We start from the raw sequence: 21,367 nt of genomic DNA on the forward strand, positions 1-21,367 counted from the left end.
TTTGTAACTTAGTTCTTTTTTATTTTTTGTACTTTAGCTAGTTTATTTAATTGTATTTATTTGTAGCAATTGTGTTTAATTAATTTATTGATAGTGTAGTGTTAGGTTAATTGTAGGTAATTGTAGGTAGTTTATTTAATTAATTTATTGATAGGATAGTGTAAGGTTTAATTATATCTTAGGTTAGGATTTATTTTACAGGTAAATTTGTTATTATTTTAACTAGGTAACTATTAAATAGTTCTTAACTATTTAATAGCTATTGTACCTGGTTAAAATAATTACAAAGTTGCCTGTAAAATAAATATTAATCCTAAAATAGCTATAATATAATTATAATTTATATTGTAGCTATATTAGGATTTATTTTACAGGTAAGTATTTAGCTTTAAATAGGAATCATTTATTTAATAAGAGTTAATTTATTTCGTTAGATTAAAATTATATTTAAGTTAGGGGGGTGTTAGTGTTAGGGTTAGACTTAGCTTTAGGGGTTAATCAATTTATTAGTATAGCGGTGAGCTCCGGTCGTCAGATTAGGGGTTAATAATTGAAGTTAGGTGTCGGCGATGTTAGGGAGGGCAGATTAGGGGTTAATACTATTTATGATAGGGTTAGTGAGGCGGGTTAGGGGTTAATAACTTTATTATAGTAGCGCTCAGGTCCGCTCGGCAGATTAGGGGTTAATAAGTGTAGGCAGGTGTCGGCGACGTTGAGGGGGGCAGATTAGGGGTCAATAAATATAATATAGGGGTCGGCGGTGTTAGGGGTAGCAGATTAGGGGTACATAGGGATAACGTAGGTGGCGGCGCTTTGTGGTCGGAAGATTAGGGGTTAATTATTTTAAGTAGCTGGCGGCGACGTTGTGGGGGCAGGTTAGGGGTTAATAAATGTAATACAGGGGTCGGCGGGGTTAGGGGCAGCAGATTAGGGGTACATAAGTATAACGTAGGTGGCGGTCGGCAGATTAGGGGTTAAAAATTTAAATCGAGTGGCGGCGATGTGGGGGGACCTCGGTTTAGGGGTACATAGGTAGTTTATGGGTGTTAGTGTACTTTAGGGTACAGTAGTTAAGAGCCTTATGAACCGGCGTTAGCCAGAAAGCTCTTAACTCCTGCTATTTTCAGGCGGCTGGAATTTTGTCGTTAGAGCTCTAACGCTCACTTCAGAAACGACTCTAAATACCGGCGTTAGAAAGATCACATTGAAAAGATAGGATACGCAAATGGCATAGGGGGATCTGCGGTATGGAAAAGTCGCGGCTGAAAAGTGAGCGTTAGACCCTTTAATCACTGACTCCAAATACCGGCGGTAGCCTAAAACCAGCGTTAGGAGCCTCTAACGCTGGTTTTGACGGCTACCCCCGAACTCCAAATCTAGGCCATAGAAAACACACAAACACACATGTAAATATAATCAAAAACAAACTCAGAAGAATACATATATATCAACTGTCACACACACACCAAAAAAAAAAGACTGACATTGAGACCATTTGACATACATACAGAATTAAAATGATAATGTATTTTATTTGTTTTCTATTCTTTTTAGAAGTACATAGGCTTTGGCTTTATATAATATTGTACATTATAGATCAAGTGGCTTAGATAGATTCAGGTATTTTTATTTTTAATTTTTATAGTAATTATATTAACATAATTTTTTGTTTTTGTTAGATTCCATTTAATAATTATTATTTTGTTAATTTAATTTAATTTTTTCACAGTAAAAGAAATGTCACTTTGCATATTTAAATTGTGTCCAAACTCCAGCCAAAGGACAATATTGAATCTATCTACATCCCTTCATAAGTTTCCAACGTCACCTAAACTTGTATTTCAATGGTCGTTAGCTACTGGACAGTTTATTGATGCCATTGATCAGATGGTTTCTAGAGTCATGGAAACAAACAAGAGTGGTAGATATAGAATGTGCTCACTTAATTTCACCCCTAGTGATTTTTATTCTAGTGGTCTAAAAATGTCTCTGTACAAACATGCAATACCGTTGGTCTTTGGTATTAATTTGCAAACAAAAAAATCTTTTGAAACAAATGTCAGAAAACCAGCAAGTTAAGACACTTACTGTAAAAAAACATAGTAGTTTCAATAAATGAAGGTAGAGAAAGTGTTATTGATCCAGTGGTTCTGACAGCTTCAATATCAGCAATGTGTCTCCCAAGTGTTGTTACCTGTCACTGTTGTGGACATTCAATTAATACATCCAAAAGAGAAGTTTACACAAACACAGAACCATTTGGGCAATATAAAGCAATCCAATTTGATAGAAAGCATGGTACAAAATCAACAAGTACACAAACAGATTTCTTATTTAAAAAAAAAATGCTTCAACTTAAACCGTTGGCTTAAAAACTACTAAGGATGCTTATAATGGGACTATGGGTGATAAGTTGGCACTTGGACAGGACCTGAGAACACTTTTGAAATAACTACAATAGAAGAAAACTTAATACCATTGTTAGGTAATATGTCACCCATTTACCCCTCTTCGCCAATTGATATAAATGTGGAACTACAGAAGATATGATGGTAGATTCTGAGATATATAAATGAAACTGTGGCAACAAGTCAGTTAGTTGATAATTCATTACTCAAAGACCCAAATTCCAGAATTACAGTCCAGACACCAGCATGACTACAGCTGATGAAGTCAGTATACTAAAAGAACGAAATTACGATTTTTATGTCAGAGAAAAAAAATACTTAGTTTTTGAAAGTTGTTTAGATGATTTATTAAAGTTTCTTCCTTGCTCGCAAAAGGATTGCGCACCTATAATTTCATTAGATAAACAAACACTTGGAAGTTTATTAATAGTTACAGGTGAATGTCTCACAGGACATGAAGGTAAACTATGTTATAGTCAACTGACAATTGAATAAATGCCAATCGGTAATCTATTATATTCTGCTTCCATCTTATTCAGTGGAAATCATTTTGAAAAAATTGAAGAATTTGCAGAATACCTGGGTCTACAATCGATTTTGAACCAATCATATTATAAAATTCAAAGGAAATATTTATTTACCACTGTAGAACAACATTGGGTTCAAGACCGTGAAAGGAACATACATAGCATTAGAGACAGGGCTATCACATTGTGTGGTGATGGACAATGTGATAGCCCTGGCTATTGTGCTAAGTATTGTACTTACACGATGATAGAAGATGAGTCTAAAAAGATAATTGATGTAACCATAGTACAAGTCACAGAGGCATCTTCATCTTTAGGAATGGAGTCTAAGGCCTTTCGTACAGCTATGAGCAACATTTTAAGTGAACAGTTAATGGTACTACAAATAGCAACTGACAGGCATGTCAGCATAAGAAATGTTTTGAGAGAGCAATACCCATTAATCAAACATCAATTTGAAATTTGGCACTACGGTAAGAGTATTCGCAAGAAACTAATTTCCTTAAGCCGTAAAACAAAATTATAAGTCTATTGCAACATGGATTCCTTCTTTAATTAATAACCTTTGGCCCTCCAGCTTTAAGTGTAATGATAATGCTGATTTAATGCAAAAAAATTGGCAATCTTCATTGTATCACATATGTAATATACACTCGCGGAATGATGGAATTTCAATTAATGTTTGTGGACATGGAGAATTGAACCAAGATGCTGAGCGTGAAAGACCCTGGTGTCAGGTATCTATTCTCTGCTGTATGTCCCTTTAACTCTGTCTGTTAAAAGCTTGTCTCTCCTAGCACCAGCTGCTAATTAATGCAGTTAGTTGTGGCATTGCTACAGCTCTCACGCTAAAGAAGCTCTCTCTTCATATCTACAAAGGATTTACAAATACCTTCGCTTTCCTAAAAGCTAAAACTTATACTTGTTTCTCTATCAACAAGAGACCTTTTTTGCTAAGGAACTTTCCTGGATTTCTACAGTTGAATAAAACCGCAACTACCATTACTACATTATCTGAGCTAAGTACCGACATCCTGAGCGTTCCATTAACTCAGTGCTTCACCGGATTTCACCACCTTTCAACACTACAGATATATTCTGTTACGGTAAACAGCAAACAAACCGGAAAGAACTGTTCATTTATTCCTATGAGTGTATCCTCCGGAATTGCCAGTATCAAGAACTAGTGTCATTCAAACTGAACTAACCTATTTTCAGTTGTCTCCTTGTTTCCGGTAAGATCGGTTGGAAGATTGTTATCTCCGGTTCACAGATATCTAACTCTCACCGCTGCTAGTTGCATCACACTGAGTGACAAGCTTGCTCCTCTCTGCAGCGTGAATCGGTCACGCCCACCTGTGACGTCAGTACAGCATCAAGTCTAACGCTGCACAAACAGAGCAAGTCAGATTTCCTTGCAACAAAGTATTGCCTTAACTTGAACTTATCTTCCATTCTAACATCTTCAAGACCAGCACTTCTCAGCTACTTCCTTTTGATATAAGTTCTAAGCAGGATTCTCTCCTGTAACCAGTTAGTATTAAACAACATACTTGATTCACTAAAATTAGCAAATCTTCCTCCTTTCTGCTTCTCCATAAGTCTGCAGCTGTAATTCAGTTTATTGCAGCAATTGCATTTACCAAGGACTTTTATTCCTAATAAATTCATACCTAACATATTAATTAGCCAAAAAGAATATGGATCCAGCAGACTTGCCTACTGTGGTGTACAACCTAACTCAACAAGTAAATCAGCTCACACAGGGCTTAAGGGATCTACAGGTGCAAAATGACAGCTTAAAGGCAATGATGAAAGATAATACCCCAGAACCACAGGTTTCTCTCCCTGAAAAATTTACAGGTGACAGGTCAACTTACAGGCAATTTAAGAATGCTTGCCATTTATTGTTCTTAATGAGACCTAAGACCTACAACACAGAAAGAATCAAGGTTATGGCAGTCAACTCTTTTCTAAGAGGTGAAGCTAGAACTTGGGCAGATCTACTGTTTGAAAATGATGACCCTATCTTAGGTTCTCTTACAGGGTTCTTCACAGAAATGAGTCTTCTATATGAAGATACTAAAAAACAGCTCTCTGCTGAAGCTAAGATGCGCTCACTCAGGCAAGGACGTAAGCCTGTTGAAGAATATTATATATATATAGCAGACTCTGAATGGAGTGAGATTGCTCTACGCAACCAGTTCCGGCTGGGCTTGTCTGATTCGCTCAAAGATGAGTTGGCCCGTACACAACTTCCCAGAACCTTGGAAGGTCTCATTAATCTATCAATCCAGATCGACCGTCACCTTCGAGAGCGACGCCCAGAACGCCAACAGCCAGAGAGTTCATTTAAATACCAACCTCCATATACTGCCTCAGCATCAGCCAAAGAAATTTCTGTCCCTATGGAACTTGGGGTTGTAAAAGGTCCCCTGCAACCCGAAGAAAGGAGCCGTAGGAGACTTAAAAATCTCTGCATGTACTGTGCCTCTCCTGATCATACCGTGAAGGACTGTCCGTTACTCCTACGTCAGAGGAAGAGTAAGTTACAACCTATTACAAATTTTTTCACAACCAAAGTTATTAGTCCAGCTTACTGTACTCTTCCTCTCTCCCTACAGTGGGATCATCATCAAGTTCGTACTGATGCCATCGTGGACTCAGGAGCATATTCCAGTATTATTGATGTAACACTTATTATGAAAAATAAAATACCACTTGTGTTAAAAGCAAAACCCGTTTTTGTCAGAGTCATTGATGGTTCACAAGTTATTTCAGGCCCAGTTACTCATCAAACCATCCCTTTGAAAGTAACATCGGGTAGGGGGCACATTGAATATCTTTCTTTCGATGTTTTACCATCTCCTCTATTCCCTGTTATTCTAGGGTTATCTTGGCTCCAACTTCATCAACCAAGCATTAAATGGGGTACACTTAAATTGGATTTCGACTCCTCTTTCTGCAAAGCAAATTGTTCACCACAACAGTTTTTATTACAAATATCATCATCTGATATACCACACAAATACTCAGAATTCACCGATGTTTTTAGCAAGAAAGAAGCAGAGGCTCTCCCTCCTCACCGGTTGTATGACTGTCCTATCCAACTTCTTCCAGGGTCCTCCATCCCTGTTGGACACATATACCCTCTGTCACAACCAGAACTTGAATTCTTGAAGTCTTACCTTGAGGAGAATCTTAGAAAAGGCTTCATTAGACCCTCTACCTCACCTGCAGGGGCAGGTATCTTCTTCGTGAAGAATAAAGATGGTTCTTTAAGACCAATCATAGATTACCGACAGTTGAATAAGAGGACGATAAAAAACAGGTATCCTCTGCCCTTGATTCCAGAGTTGGTAGAACGTCTCAGCAAAGCCAAGATTTATACAAAACTTGATCTCAGAGGTGCCTATAATCTGGTTAGGATCAAAGAAGGGGACGAATGGCTCACAGCTTTCAGGACTCGATATGGACTGTATGAGTACACCGTGATGCCATTCGGGCTCTGTAATGCCCCAGCAACTTTCCAGTACCTAATAAATGACATCTTCAGGGATTTACTGGACGTTTGCTTGGTGGTATATCTAGATGATATACTTATATACTCCGACAATTTGGAGGAACACCAGAAACATGTCAAGTGGGTTTTAGGTCGTTTAAGAACACACCGATTATACCCCAAGCTAGAAAAGTGCATTTTCCATACCTCTGAGATCACATTCCTAGGATACCACATATCTCCATCAGGTGTACGTATGGAAGACAACAAAGTAGTAGCTATTAAGAACTAGCCAACCCCTAACTGCAGGAAGGATGTACAGCGCTTCCTTGGCTTCGCAAACTTCTATCGGAAGTTTATTAAAGGCTTCTCTGGAATCACCAAACCACTTAGTAAACTCACTGGCACTAACACCAACTTCTCATGGGACTCCACAGCTGAAAAGGCTTTCAGTTTTCTAAAAGATTCTTTCTCATCAGCACCAATTCTTCGGTTTCCTAACCCAGATCTGCAGTACATCCTTGAGGTTGACGCCTCAGAATATGCTATCGGTGCCATACTCTCCCAAAAGGAATCAATGTCAAAGCCTTTACATCCTGTTGCCTTTTATTCCCGGTTGATGACACCACCAGAGCTAAACTACCCTATTGGTGAGAAGGAGCTTCTTGTAATCAAGTCAGCATTCGAACACTGGCGGCATTTGTTAGAGGGCACAAAAATTCCCATACTCATTTATACCGACCACCGTAATTTAGAGTATTTACAGTCCAGCAAAACCCTCTCAGCAAGACAACTCCGCTGGAGTTTATTTTTTACCAGGTTCAACTTCCACATCACGTACAGACCGGGATCGAAGAATGGGAAGGCTGATGCCTTGACTAGGAATATCAATAAACCTCCTGCCTTAAGTGTTTCACAAAGTATAATATCTCCTGAACATTTCATTGGAATTGTATCCAAACCCCAAGACACTCTACGTGTTGAACAAGAGCAAGACACTTCTCTTTCCAAGGAAAGATTATCCCTAAAAGATGGCCTCTACTATTTCAAACAAAAGCTTTATATTCCTCCATCATTAAGGAGCAAGATGTTACACGATCACCATGATCCACCCTTAGTTGGACATCCTGGTATCCGCAAAACGATTGAATTGTTACGCAGGAACTATTGGTGGCCACATATGGACCAAACAGTAAAGGATTATATAACTTCTTGTTTGATTTGTACCACCTCAAAAAAGGCTTCCTCAAAACCCTATGGATTGCTCAAACCTCTGCCCATTCCACCTAGACCATGGCATGCAGTCGGAATGGACTTCATTGTCGAACTTCCCAAATCTAACGGTTGTAACACAGTGCTTGTGATTGTTGATCTTTTGACTAAAATGGCTCACTTCCTTCCCTACAAAAAGTTGCCTTCAGCTGCTGAAACCGCTGATCTCTTCCTCACTGAAATAGTTCGCTTACATGGAATCCCATCTGTCATTGTATCTGATAGGGGTTCGCAATTTACCTCGAGATTTTGGAGGCAACTATGTAAACTTCTACAAAATGATCATAGATACAGTACAGCCTTTCATCCCCAGACCAATGGGCAGACAGAGAGGGTGAATCAATGTCTGGAACAGTATATTCGCTGTTATTGTTCACATCAGCAGGATAAATGGTTTCAAAACATCTTCATGGCTGAATATGCATACAACAATTCACAAAACTCTTCCACTACAACATCTCCTTTCTTTTCTAACTATGGTTTCCATCCTATGTTTCATTTCCACCCTCAGGCTGACATCGGCTCTCCTTGCATCAATGATTTAATTACTAACCTATCCAAAATACATCACTTTGTAAAGAACCGTATGGAATCCGCTCAACTTAAACAGAAACATCAGTATGATACTAGAAGGAAAATACCACCTCCTTATCAGATAGGTGATAAAGTTTGGCTTTCTACCAAGAACTTAAAGTTAAAGACTCCATGTAAGAAGTTCTCCAAAACATTCATTGGTCCTTACATCATTAGTAAGGTTGTTAATGAAAATGCTGTCACTCTAGCTCTACCATCGGATCTTCGTATTCATCCCACATTCCATATATCCGTTCTAAAACCGTACGCTCCTACCCGTACTCCTCTGTCCCCTACTCCATCCAACTTGATTCAAACTGATGAAGAGATTTATGAAATCAACCGTATTTTGGACTCCAGAATTGTTAGGGGTCGTCTTCAATATCTTGTTAGGTGGAAAGGTTACTCCTCTGATGAAGATTCATGGGAGCCTTCTGGGAATCTGCAAGCGGATAGATTGATATCACGTTTCCATCATGCTAACCTGGATAGACCTGGACCTTTATGCTGCGGTGCAGCTCCTTAGAGGGGGGGACATGTCAGGTATCTGTTCTCTGCTGTATGTCCCTTTAACTCTGTCTGTTAAAAGCTTGTCTCTCCCAGCACCAGCTGCTAATTAATGCAGTTAGTTGTGGCATTGCTACAGCTCTCACGCTAAAGAAGCTCTCTCTTCATATCTACAAAGGATTTACAAATACCTTCGCTTTCCTAAAAGCTAAAACTTATACTTGTTTCTCTATCAACAAGAGACCTTTTTTGCTAAGGAACTTTCCTGGATTTCTACAGTTGAATAAAACCGCAACTACCATTACTACATTATCTGAGCTAAGTACCGACATCCTGAGCATTCCATTAACTCAGTGCTTCACCGGATTTCACCACCTTTCAACACTACAGATATATTCTGTTACGGTAAACAGCAAACAAACCGGAAAGAACTGTTCATTTATTCCTATGAGTGTATCCTCCGGAATTGCCATTATCAAGAACTAGTGTCATTCAAACTGAACTAACCTATTTTCAGTTGTCTCCTTGTTTCCGGTAAGATCGGTTGGAAGATTGTTATCTCCGGTTCACAGATATCTAACTCTCACCGCTGCTAGTTGCGTCACACTGAGTGACAAGCTTGCTCCTCTCTGCAGCGTGAATCGGTCACGCCCACCTGTGACGTCAGTACAGCATCAAGTCTAACGCTGCACAAACAGAGCAAGTCAGATTTCCTTGCAACAAAGTATTGCCTTAACTTGAACTTATCTTCCATTCTAACATCTTCAAGACCAGCACTTCTCAGCTACTTCCTTTTGATATAAGTTCTAAGCAGGATTCTCTCCTGTAACCAGTTAGTATTAAACAACATACTTGATTCACTAAAATTAGCAAATCTTCCTCCTTTCTGCTTCTCCATAAGTCTGCAGCTGTGATTCAGTTTATTGCAGCAATAGCATTTACCAAGGACTTTTATTCCTAATAAATTCATACCTAACACCTGGTTAGATCCAAAAAAGCAAGGCTTTGCAAAATTTGCAAAACATCATATGTGATCCAAGGATGGATAAGGATTTTCAAAGTCTTTCTCAATTTTGTCATACAGGATCAATCAAAGTGTTTCACGGTCTTGTATTAAAATATCGCCCAAAAAGAGTGCATTTCTCAATGGATGCTAGGACTAAACTTGCTGCCTTGGCACATAACAACAACACTACAAGAATTCAATAATGCATATGCAGACAAACAAAAAAAGTGGTAGTTTAGGTGATGTGAAATTCAAAACAGTTTTTACAAAAAGTAAAAAGGAATGGCAGATGAGGCCAATTTATGAAGCCATGAAAACGGATCACATATTTCCCATGTTAGTAGATACTTTATTTATATAACGGTGACTTGGACAACACATGGGAATCCAAAAAAGATTCATTGCATGATAACATTGCTAGCAAGCCATGACCAAGCAAATAATTGTTATTGGAAAACAAAAGATCACGTTTCTTACTTAAAAGTAACACTTAAATCTTTTCCTTTTGTTTGAAAATAAATTTATGTTTTGAAAGGTAGAACTATATTTCAATAGAAAGCACTAACAAGTGATTTTCTTCATCAAAGTTACAATTTAAAAAAAAAAAATATTTGGAATTTGTATTGAAGTAAAGTTGAATTGTTTATTAAATATACTTACAAAAAAAAGGCAATAACGAACAACAATACGTTTATTTTTAACATGTATGAATATTGAAAAACATTGTTTTCAAAACGAAATAAATAACTTATTTTCAAATATATATATATATATATATATATATATATATATATATATATATATATATATATATATATATATATATATATATATATATATATCAATAATTAATTAACAATATATATATATTATAAAATAATAAAAAATTTAAACAGTAAAATGTGTACAGTCTTTATTCACTCCCAAATTAGTTCTGAGGCTGGACCCTCCTCTGCATAGCGAAAACCTATATACAGATTGTCCACACATGAAGGGATAGCTGTTCTAACTCTTGGTCCAAGATATCCATGTACCATATTGATATATTGCCTATAAGCAACTCTATGATAGTCACTAGAAAAAAATTGTAAACATTGTTAAAAATTATTATTTATTTTTTTATTGAAAATTTTATATTTCAAATTCACATAGAATTGTATTTTTAGTATGGAAAATTAAAACAGACATCTACAATGAATAATACACCTACAAATTTGAAATATAAATATCAATCCAATTTCAAATAGTTAAATAAAATAAAAACTTCTATAATCAATTCATTCATTTCATAGTGGCATGAGCACATTAGCTACTGATGTATGTAATATAGATTCCTACCTGGATGGGTCAAAATTTGGACAAAGAACTAAATGACTATAAATACACCTGCCACCAAACTCATACTTAATTTTAACGAATAGCCAATAAGTGAGGGATAAAAAATTATTAAAAAGCATTCAAAAAAATTGAAATTGACAAAACAATGATATTTAGACACAAATATAAAATCCTCCAAAAAATAGGCTGTGTATCATGGTCTCTTGCCACTATGAAATAAATAAATTTACAAGTAAATTTCTGACATAAAATATGTAATCTTTCAAGTAATTTGCAAGAGTCCATGAGCCATTGACGTATGGTATATAATAAGCAAACTGTTGAAGTACACAAGTCAATAGAGAGGGAGGTTAAAATTTAAAAAATGGTAAGTATGCTGAGCAATTAAATATAAAATAATAGTTGTTTTTCAAAATTATTTTCATAAAAAACTAAAAAGAAAAAATAATTAGAATAAAAATTAGAAAACATTCTGAATTTTTTTTTCTAACAAAGGCTGCTTCAGAATAAAAAAATACATCAAATTTCTAAAATTTAGTCAACTTATTCAAAGAAGACAAAGTTGCATGATTACAAAATTTTATAAACTAAAGTTTCACTCTTAAAATCGTGAGCAGTTTTAAATTATCTAGTACAATGAGCTGTAATTTGCTGAGGCTGAGACTGCCCAGCATCCAAATAATTATTTGGATTCTAAAATTTACAAAATTAATTTTAAAGCAATGACAGAGGCTTTCTGACCTTTACTACAGCCATAAAATGTATCAAATAGACTAGAAGTCTTTCTTAAATCCGTATTAGCCTCCACATAATATTTCAATGCTCTTTACGTATCGAAAAAATTTAAATGTTTTGCCAACTCAAGTTTGGAATTTATATTACATACGTCACAAGCTAATGGACTCATGACACTTACTTGAATAATAAATAAATATATATATATATATATATATCAGGATGATAACGATAAAATGCAGTGACAAATATATTATTCAGAGCAGAAAATTATTAAATTGGCAATGTGGTCACCCTAAATTACTATCTTGATATTCCAAAGATAAATTTAATGTTAACACCGTTAAAAAGTTGATAACAGATAATGTCCCATTGTAACCATATTGAAATTGTAATTGTATCCTAAATTGATCATTCTAAAGTTCAATTTCTTCATTGAAAGCTCTGTCTATGAGATTCATATGATAAATTATTATACAAAGATGCCCAACTCTAATCAGAAATCATTTTTATAGTTTTCCTGCAATAGAGCTCTTGATTTGATGTTTTTTAATATTGTTATAATTAATCAAAAAGCACATTCAACTCATGCGATAGTGAATCGATTATAACAAATTCCTTTTTTTTTGTAAATTATTTACTTATTTACTATTTAATTATTTAATTTTGGTCATATTGAATATCAATTGATAAAAGCTTATTACATAGGTATAAGCATGTATTATTATCAATGTTTTTAATAATTCCAATCAAAGTAATGGTTAATCAAGTTAATAAATACATAATAAATTGAAATCAACCAAACAAAATTCAATGTCCATGTAAGATTTAAATAAAATTAAATACCTTTCTCTCATTTCTATTTGTCTGTTGCCACCACCATTAAAGAATCGAACACCGTATGCATAGAATTATTTGAGTAGATCACGGTTTGAAAGATCGACAGTCACATACTGTTCTAAAGCTATGCATGGAGATTCCTCAGAAAGATTAACCATAATTCTCGGAACTTTGTGGCAACACAAACTTTCAACATGAGTTGGCATAGGCTGACAATTGCCGTACTTACACCAATCAGTGTTACTGACCCTATCCGTTTGTGACTGTATTTCCTCTCTCTGAACAGTAGCATTTAAAACATATACATTATTTTCTGGGAAAATTGGTCTCCTTGGATCTGTTATGTATGACATATCAGCCACATAATTTTAAAATCGTGCTCTCCTCCTATTCATTTCCTCTCACTTTTGTTCAGGGGTTAAACATAACATATATATCAATTAATACATCAAATAAATAATATTTAAACATTTTTACTAAAGTCATAAATTGAATATTACGTACTACAATTGTCCATCTGCGTTTGTAAAAATATAAATAATATGTAAACAATACGCAGACTCAAACCCTATCATTTAACTGAATAATAAATTAATTTCAATTACCTACCAACATTTCACTCATCTAACTCTACATTAATATCTTTCTCAATCTTGCAGTCCTGACTTCCTGTTTCTCCAACTACTACCTTTCTAGATTGTATTTTTACATGGGAATATGGCCCACTAATTATCATGTTTTTTTTTTGTAATGTTTCTCATGTTTATTCAAAGTAATATACTTATACACATAATCATATACTGTGCATACAAACATAAATATAAACAAACACAAAATTATAGATACACACATGCACATACACACACATACAAGCAGTAACAATGCTTTTTATACATAAAAATGAAAAAGGTCATATATTGTATTTTTTCACAATTAAAAATAAAATAAAAATAATGTAAAGTCAATCTAAAATAATAAAAAATTTGAGTGATATAATATCTCACCATCCTTTCTATTTCTTGGGAATCTAAATCATTATTTTTCCAACGAGCATTATTTTCTCATGAAGACATTCTGTGTATAATATAATTGTATGTGATTAGTCATTTATAAGATATATACTAATAAATTTACATAAACACTGAAATAAGTGTATTTCTTAACAGTGCTGGTTATGCAAAACTGGTGAATGGGTAATAAAGGGAATGGGATTATCTTTCTTTTTAAACCACAAATATTATGGTATTGACTGTCCCTTTAAATTATATATAAACTTGTATAAGTGTATGTTTATATATATATATATATATATATAATATATATATATATATATAATTTTTATTATAAATTATATATATAAACTAATATATAAATATGTGTATATATATATATATATATATATATATATATATATATATATATATATATATATATATATATATATATATATATATATATATATATACAAACAAAAATAAGGGACAGTCAAATCTAAACGAAAATTTTCAGGATTTAAATAGGGAATGTAATTTTAAACAACTTTCAAAAATACTTTTATCATCAATTTTGCTTTGTTATCTTGGTATTCTTAGTTGAAATAAAATTCTAGGAGGTTCATATGCTAATTTCTTAGACCTTGAAGACTGACTATAATCTAAATGCATTTTGACCAATAGAGGACATTAGTTCATGTGTTTAATATAGATAACATTGAGGTCATGCACATGAAGTTACCCTGGAGTGAGCACTTATTGTCTATAATGCAAGTCTGTCAAAATAACTGAAATAATAGGGGCTGTTTGCAGAGGCTTAGATACAAGCTGATCACAGAGGTAAAAAGTGTATTTATATAACTATCTTGGTTATGCAAAACTGGGGAATGGGTAATAAAGGTATTATCTTTCTTTTTAAACAACCACAATTGTAGCTGGGACTGTCACTTTAAAAATGTATAGAGATATATTTCTAAATTAAATATATATATATATATATATATATATATATAGACACAATTAGATATGTCAAGAGTTAACATTATAAAAAAGTGTATATATATAAATAAAATATATAATATATATATATATATATATATCAAATGTTATTTTATATACAATTAAATATAGATGTATATATACGTATGAACATAATAAATATATATATATATATATAGTAATACATTTATATATAATTAAATATAAAATATATATATATATATATATATATATATATATATATATATATATATATATATATATATATAAATGAAGAGAACAAAAGGGGAGGAAATCGCGCTGGTTCTGTTGTTGCAATTCTATACGTGCAATGTGTATGGTTATAAAATAAGAATCAAGATATACTCTTAAAAATATATACACATAAAAAACATCAGGTATTAACAGAAATAAAAGGACCCATGTGGTAACCTATTTATGCTTATAAATATAGTGTATGTATACATCCTGATACGTGCATTGACTATAAAGAAATAAGAAATGAAGAACAGAGACGTGGGTAATAGAAAATAATAGTTTTATTGACATTGCATATAATAAACCAAATTATTGTAATTTTTGGAAGAACGTTAATAGATCGATTTTAAGGCATATATTATACTATTCCAATGTATCGTATTTTGAAAGGTAGCATGTTGAGCCCTTGGAGGTCTAGGCATTAAATAAATATTATTTCTGGAAAAAAATCAGAACATCCATCATGCAAAGCGAAGCATTACACTTCTCTTTTTCCCATTTGGCCAGATGCGGCAACTAATTCTTCCATTGCTGCTTTTTATCTTAGTTGAGAGCTTGTGAGTGAGTGCTGGACTTTTTCTGTGTGTTTATATTAAAAAATATTATTTTTTGTAATTTTCCTTGTTTGGGCCTTGCACCCAGGCCTGACTGGGGTTAACTGCCTGTGGCTCTGGTAACAGTGCAGCTTCCTGAGAGTGCTGGTTTGCACCCAGGGCTGTGCATGTTGCAGGGTCATTGGATGTGTACCCGGTCCAGCCTGAGAGTGCTGACCCCACCCATGTTTTGTATATATATATATATATATATATATATATATATATATATATGTAAATGAAGAGAACAAAAGGGGAGGAAATCGCGCTGGTTCTGTTGTTCCAATTCTATACGTGCAATGTGTATGGTTATAAAATAAGATATACTCTTAAAGATATATATATACACATAAAAAACATCAGGTATTAACAGAAATAAAAGGACCCATGTGGTAACCTATTTGTGCTTATAAATATAGTGTATGTATACATCCTGATACGTGCATTGACTATAAAGAAATAAGAAATAAAGAACAGAGACGTGGGTAATAGAAAATAATAGTTTTATTGACATTGCATATAATAAACCAAATTATTGTAATTTTTGGAAGAACGTTAATAGATCGATTTTAAGGCATATATAATACTATTCCAATTTATCGTATTTTGAAATGTAGCATGTTGAGCCCTTGGAGGTCTAGGCATTAAATAAATATTATTTCTGGAAAAAAATCAGAACATCCATCATGCAAAGCGAAGCATTACACTTCTTTACTAACACTCATAGATAATGGAATGATTTATAGGAATATCACGCATAATCAAGGCATAAAAAGTTTATTAACAATAACAGACAATGGAATGATTGTTGAATTAACAATTAATTGTAACCAATAAAATCATTATATATATTTTAACTTTGAGAACGGTAAACATACAACTTTCTAAGCCACGGACAATTACCTCGTATTGCGTAATAAGGTACTATTAAGTTTACAATCCGCCAGAAACATAGTTGCGGTATAAAGATCCGCTTTTTGGTTTCTATGCTATCGCGTATGCGCTAAACTCCATAAACGAGCTTGAAATTTCTGACTGAGGATTGCATTCTGATTGGCGGATACTTTCAAGAAGAAGGTAGCTACGTAACGGTGGGGGGAGTTGGGCTGCCATATTTACATCAGATTATAGCAGGTATCTTCGATGATTACTAGGAGAAGGAAGTAGGTAAGACAAAAGGGGTACGGTGCAGGCGGATCTTCGTTTTTGTTTTTAAAATATCGGATACTGTTATGTCGGGTGTTGACTGTCTCTTTAACTTGTAATACCAGAGGTAAACCCGATGAGCGCAAACACCGGCGATAAACCCCTTATCGCTTGCGCACAAACGTTAGAGCTCCACTCATAATCTAGCCCTTAATTATTAACCATGTAACATACAACATGGCTCTACAAGGAATTATTCTCATTTGCATAATACAACAATATGCAGATGAATATTGATTTTTATGTTTTAATTGCAATTTTCATGGTAGCAGGAAAACTCACTGTAGTATGTGGTCTTCTTTCATCATGTTTTTATGCTGTCATTTACCATACAGCATGCTTTAATGTGTACAAAGTACTTATTCTGCCATGTGTTATACAATAATGTACCAATACCATGATATAACAGGATTTACATGCTTAAAATGCTTATTCTGCTATGTGTTATAGAATAATGTACTAAGTAATATTGTTTTGTCAGCCATGTCTCCACATTTATTGAAAAGTAAAGCAGTAAATAGTTCCCAGGCAAACTACTGCTGTGACATCACAAGTCCTTTAGCAAAATGGGAACTAGCATTTTTTTTACAGTGTTTACACACATACTGGAAGTGTAATTAAAAAAAAAATTCTACTTCCAAAAGAAAAAAATTGCATTGTATTTCCAAAAAAGAAGATTGTACTTCCAAAAAACTAAAACACACACAAAAAAGAATTGTATTTGTAATTAAAGACCTGAGCTCATGTGTTTTTCTTAGTAGAAAACTTTATTTTTTTTTAGTTCACTCACTTAAAAATAATGCTTGAAGGGATATGAAATCCAAATTATTTCTTTCATGTTATTTCTTTCATGATTCAGACAGAGCATGCAATTTTAAACAACCATCTAATTATTATCAAGTATTCTTCATTCTCTTGGTATCCTTTCTTGAAAAGCATATGCTTAGGAGCTGGCCCATTTCTGGAGCACTATATGGCAGCAGTTTTGCAGAAATGTTATCCTTTTGCAAGATGTCTACTTAGGTATCTCTTCAACAGAATATCATGGTAACAAAGCAAATTTGATAATAGAAGTAAATTGGAAACTTTTTTGAAAATGATATGCTCTGAATCACAAAAGAAAAGTTTTGGGTTTCATATCCCTTTAAATATGTCAGGTGCAGCCAGTGGAGGCTCCTCTATAGGAGCACTTGAGCACGTGAACCCCCTGACTGACCCCTGATGCCCCCTGACCCCTGATGAACAAAAAAAAAAAATAGTGAGAAATAAAATAAATACATTTTTAAACCTTTTTCTGATTAATTAAAAAATACTTCAGGGGGCTCCACTGCAGTTTTAAGTAAAAACATAAAAATTGCCTTATTTAGGCTGAAAGTGGAATGGACATTTGCCTAATACTTCTATCTATCGCACATGATGTGCAGTGCGATACATAGAAGTATAGGCAAAAGCTCTTTCCACTTTAAAGCTGCATTGACAGCAGCGCCACCTACAGGCCAGCCCATAGGTCTCCTTTACCGCACAGCTCTTAGTGTGCGAGAGCCAGCTGTCACGTGACACTCGCACACTAAGAGCTGTGTGTGTGGAGGCAGTGGCATGGAGAGCTAATCCGGACAGCCAATCAGCTATCAGAGCTGCTGGGGAGGCGTGCCGGGCTTGGACGCGGGAAAGTGAAGCGGATGGAGCTGCTGCCAAGTCTCAAGTCCGAGTCATGTCAGGTCAGTTAGCTTCTAACAGCACAATCTCCATCACTGCATCACAAGTACTGTTATATGGTTGAGCCGTTGTACGCAACAATATTACTGCAAGAATGTTGAGAGCCAAAATCTCACTACATATGATACTGCTGAATTAGAATGTTGCCAGTAACCAGGGGCCCTTTTCCACTGCAGGTAGATTCAGCATGCATCAGCACTAAGTTTTTTTATTATTGTTATTTTATATTAATACTTATTTTGTTGATAATTTGGCTGGAAGGAACTTTCTGGAGTGGGGAGGAGTAGTGTTCACATTTGTGTGCTGGAGGTGCGAACGGTCCTTTGGCTAATGCAGAGTAAGGGAAGAGACTGAAGTCACACTGTGGTGAAGTGGAAGGAGGTAAGTCCTGGCATGGCTGACAGGCAATATACAGCCCAGCCCCTGCAATATGTGGACTGGAGGAGTCCGGTTCACATATTAGACACTTCCAGGCTTCAGCTCCACCCACCAAGGCACTGTGCGCAGGCCAGTTACTTAGCTCAGCTCTGAGGCGGCATTAGGCAGGAAGAATAGTGTGTGGTGCAAGGGCATTCAGTGAACTGCATAGGGATTGCAGAGAAACCAACAGCATTAGAAATGTAATGTTGCAATGCAGCTGTAATTCACAAGTGTCTTCATGCAGGGAGCTGGACAGAAAACAGCCCTGCCTACTTGCGTGAGTATATTGTGTTTGCAGAGAGCTGATGTTTTGGGGAGAAAGGTGTTAGTAGCTTTACTATATGGGAAACTCTTATGGTAGGGCTAACAATTTAAACCAAAGCTAAATATGAGCAAGGAATCTATTAAGTAGGACTGAGCTGCCACTACTTAAAAAAAATTAAAGACCTCTTAAAACGATCCCTTCTCTCTGGGGCAGCTACACACCCACATTCCTGTGTGCTCATGTGACATCCTGCTGTGCTGCCTGCAGACAGGGAGAGTGAGAGAAAGGTGAGCCTGTCATTTCTTTTTTCAACTGTGCAATCTGTTTCTCCTTGTGGGCCATAGATCTTCCAATGAAAATATCAGGTGGTCTAACCTAGGGGCAGATTTATACAGGCAGCATATGCTAAAGAGGTAGTGAGGTACTATGATAACGTTTTAGTTATAGCAGCTTCAATTAGTCTGCCATTCCTATGCATGCAATTCTCTTTTAATAACCCTTGCCCTCTTTGTGTGGGTCTGACACTCTTTAGTGTCCATAAAGCTACATATGATTCAGCACCTACCTTCAGTGTTATATGGTGTATTATGGCAGCTTAGAGGGTCCACTGTATCCATTTAATATCATAATACATACAATCTCTCCAGCACCAGTATAAAATAAAAATCAATCTTTTTTTCCAGCTTTGGGTCAATGAACAGCATCAACCCTTTTAGTGTCCAGTAGCTAAATAATTGCCCTAGTTAACTAAAAAATAGTGAACCCTAAAAAAATTAAAAGGTTTAATTGTTCAAGAGCTTTGTATTTAAATGTTTGTTTTATTTATGTCTTGGTTTTCTCAGTATTTTTATAATGGATATTTTTGCCCTCAGAAAATTTAAATAATTCTATTAACCATAAATTATATGCAGGTAACCTCCAAAATGTACATTCTGAAGAAATTGTTAATGACAACCATTTTAACATGCTTAATCTATGTAACTTTTAAAAACTTAGTACACACTATTAAATTGTTGTCTTAGTTTTCAGACCTAGTATGAGATAAACAAAACAAAAAAAAAATCTCTTGTCAGCTGTAAATAAAGCCTTGTGTTTTAAGAATTAAAAGGCATAATTCAATGTTTTGTTGTTTAACGCAATGCTATCTTTTTTATGCCAGAATGAATATTAATATAATTTTTTTCAAATTGCTTTTATTAAAAATGCTAGTGTAATAATGCCATCCTCTATTTTTTAAAACCTTTTTTATTCTGATCATGTTCTTTGGTCAATTTCTGTTCCCCCCTGAAGTGGGTTATACACATATGTAAGATCCTGCAGCAGAAGTGCTGCTAATTTGCCAGTGGAGTTGTGTACTGAGCCCCCTGGGCTAAAAGTCACCATTCCTCCTCTGATTATGAGTAAAGCACTTTCTTCCTGTCTCTCACAGTGCAGCCAGGCTAAGAGATCTCTTCTGCTTTGCCCTCCCCCTCCAGCGCGGAGCTGTCACATTTGTCTATAGTGAGTTTAGACAGCATGCAGGAGGGATTTAAGTATCCCAGACAATAATGAATGTAAGGGGATGTGTTTGTGGGGCATCTCATACTGTCAGCAGCTCAGAATACTTTTCTTTTCCCTTGCTGCTTTTTTTTTTGTAGCCTGGCTGGTCTAGTAATAGGTTCCTAGCCAGCTTCTCCCTGCTATAGTAGCTTCATTCTGTAAGACTGTAACTCCCCCATTTATGCTGATTGAGGTGACTTGTGGTTTTTGAGTTGCTAAGAGTAAAGCTCTCCTCTCATACAACTGCAAGCCCTTTGTTATCACTCACAAACATTTTGTTAACTACTTGGTTGTCAGAAGTGATGGGCTATAGAAGTCAAGCATGATTGTATTGTATGATGATATGATGCATGTTTTTGTTAGAAAAAGTGGGGGGCAAAACCATTTCTTCTAGCAGGGCCCTTTGTTCATTAGGTCCACAACTGGTGTGGTGGGTGAGCTGAGGGAGGGAGGCAAAGGCAGCGCCATCATCTGCATCTCCCAGACTACAATTGGTAAGTACTCCTGCCTGCTTGTTGTTCCAAAAGTGTTATGGCAAAGTAACAAGTAAGAGAAAAAGCAGCATCCATTATCTGAGTCTGAGTCAAAATTATACACTCAGTGAGACTGAGGTGTTAGGTACTCAGCAGGCTCCACCTGGGTCAACTGCATTACTGTGTGGCTCAAAGCAG

Source organism: Bombina bombina, chromosome 4 (assembly GCF_027579735.1).
Source record: "Bombina bombina isolate aBomBom1 chromosome 4, aBomBom1.pri, whole genome shotgun sequence".
NCBI classification, from domain to species: Eukaryota; Metazoa; Chordata; class Amphibia; order Anura; family Bombinatoridae; genus Bombina; species Bombina bombina.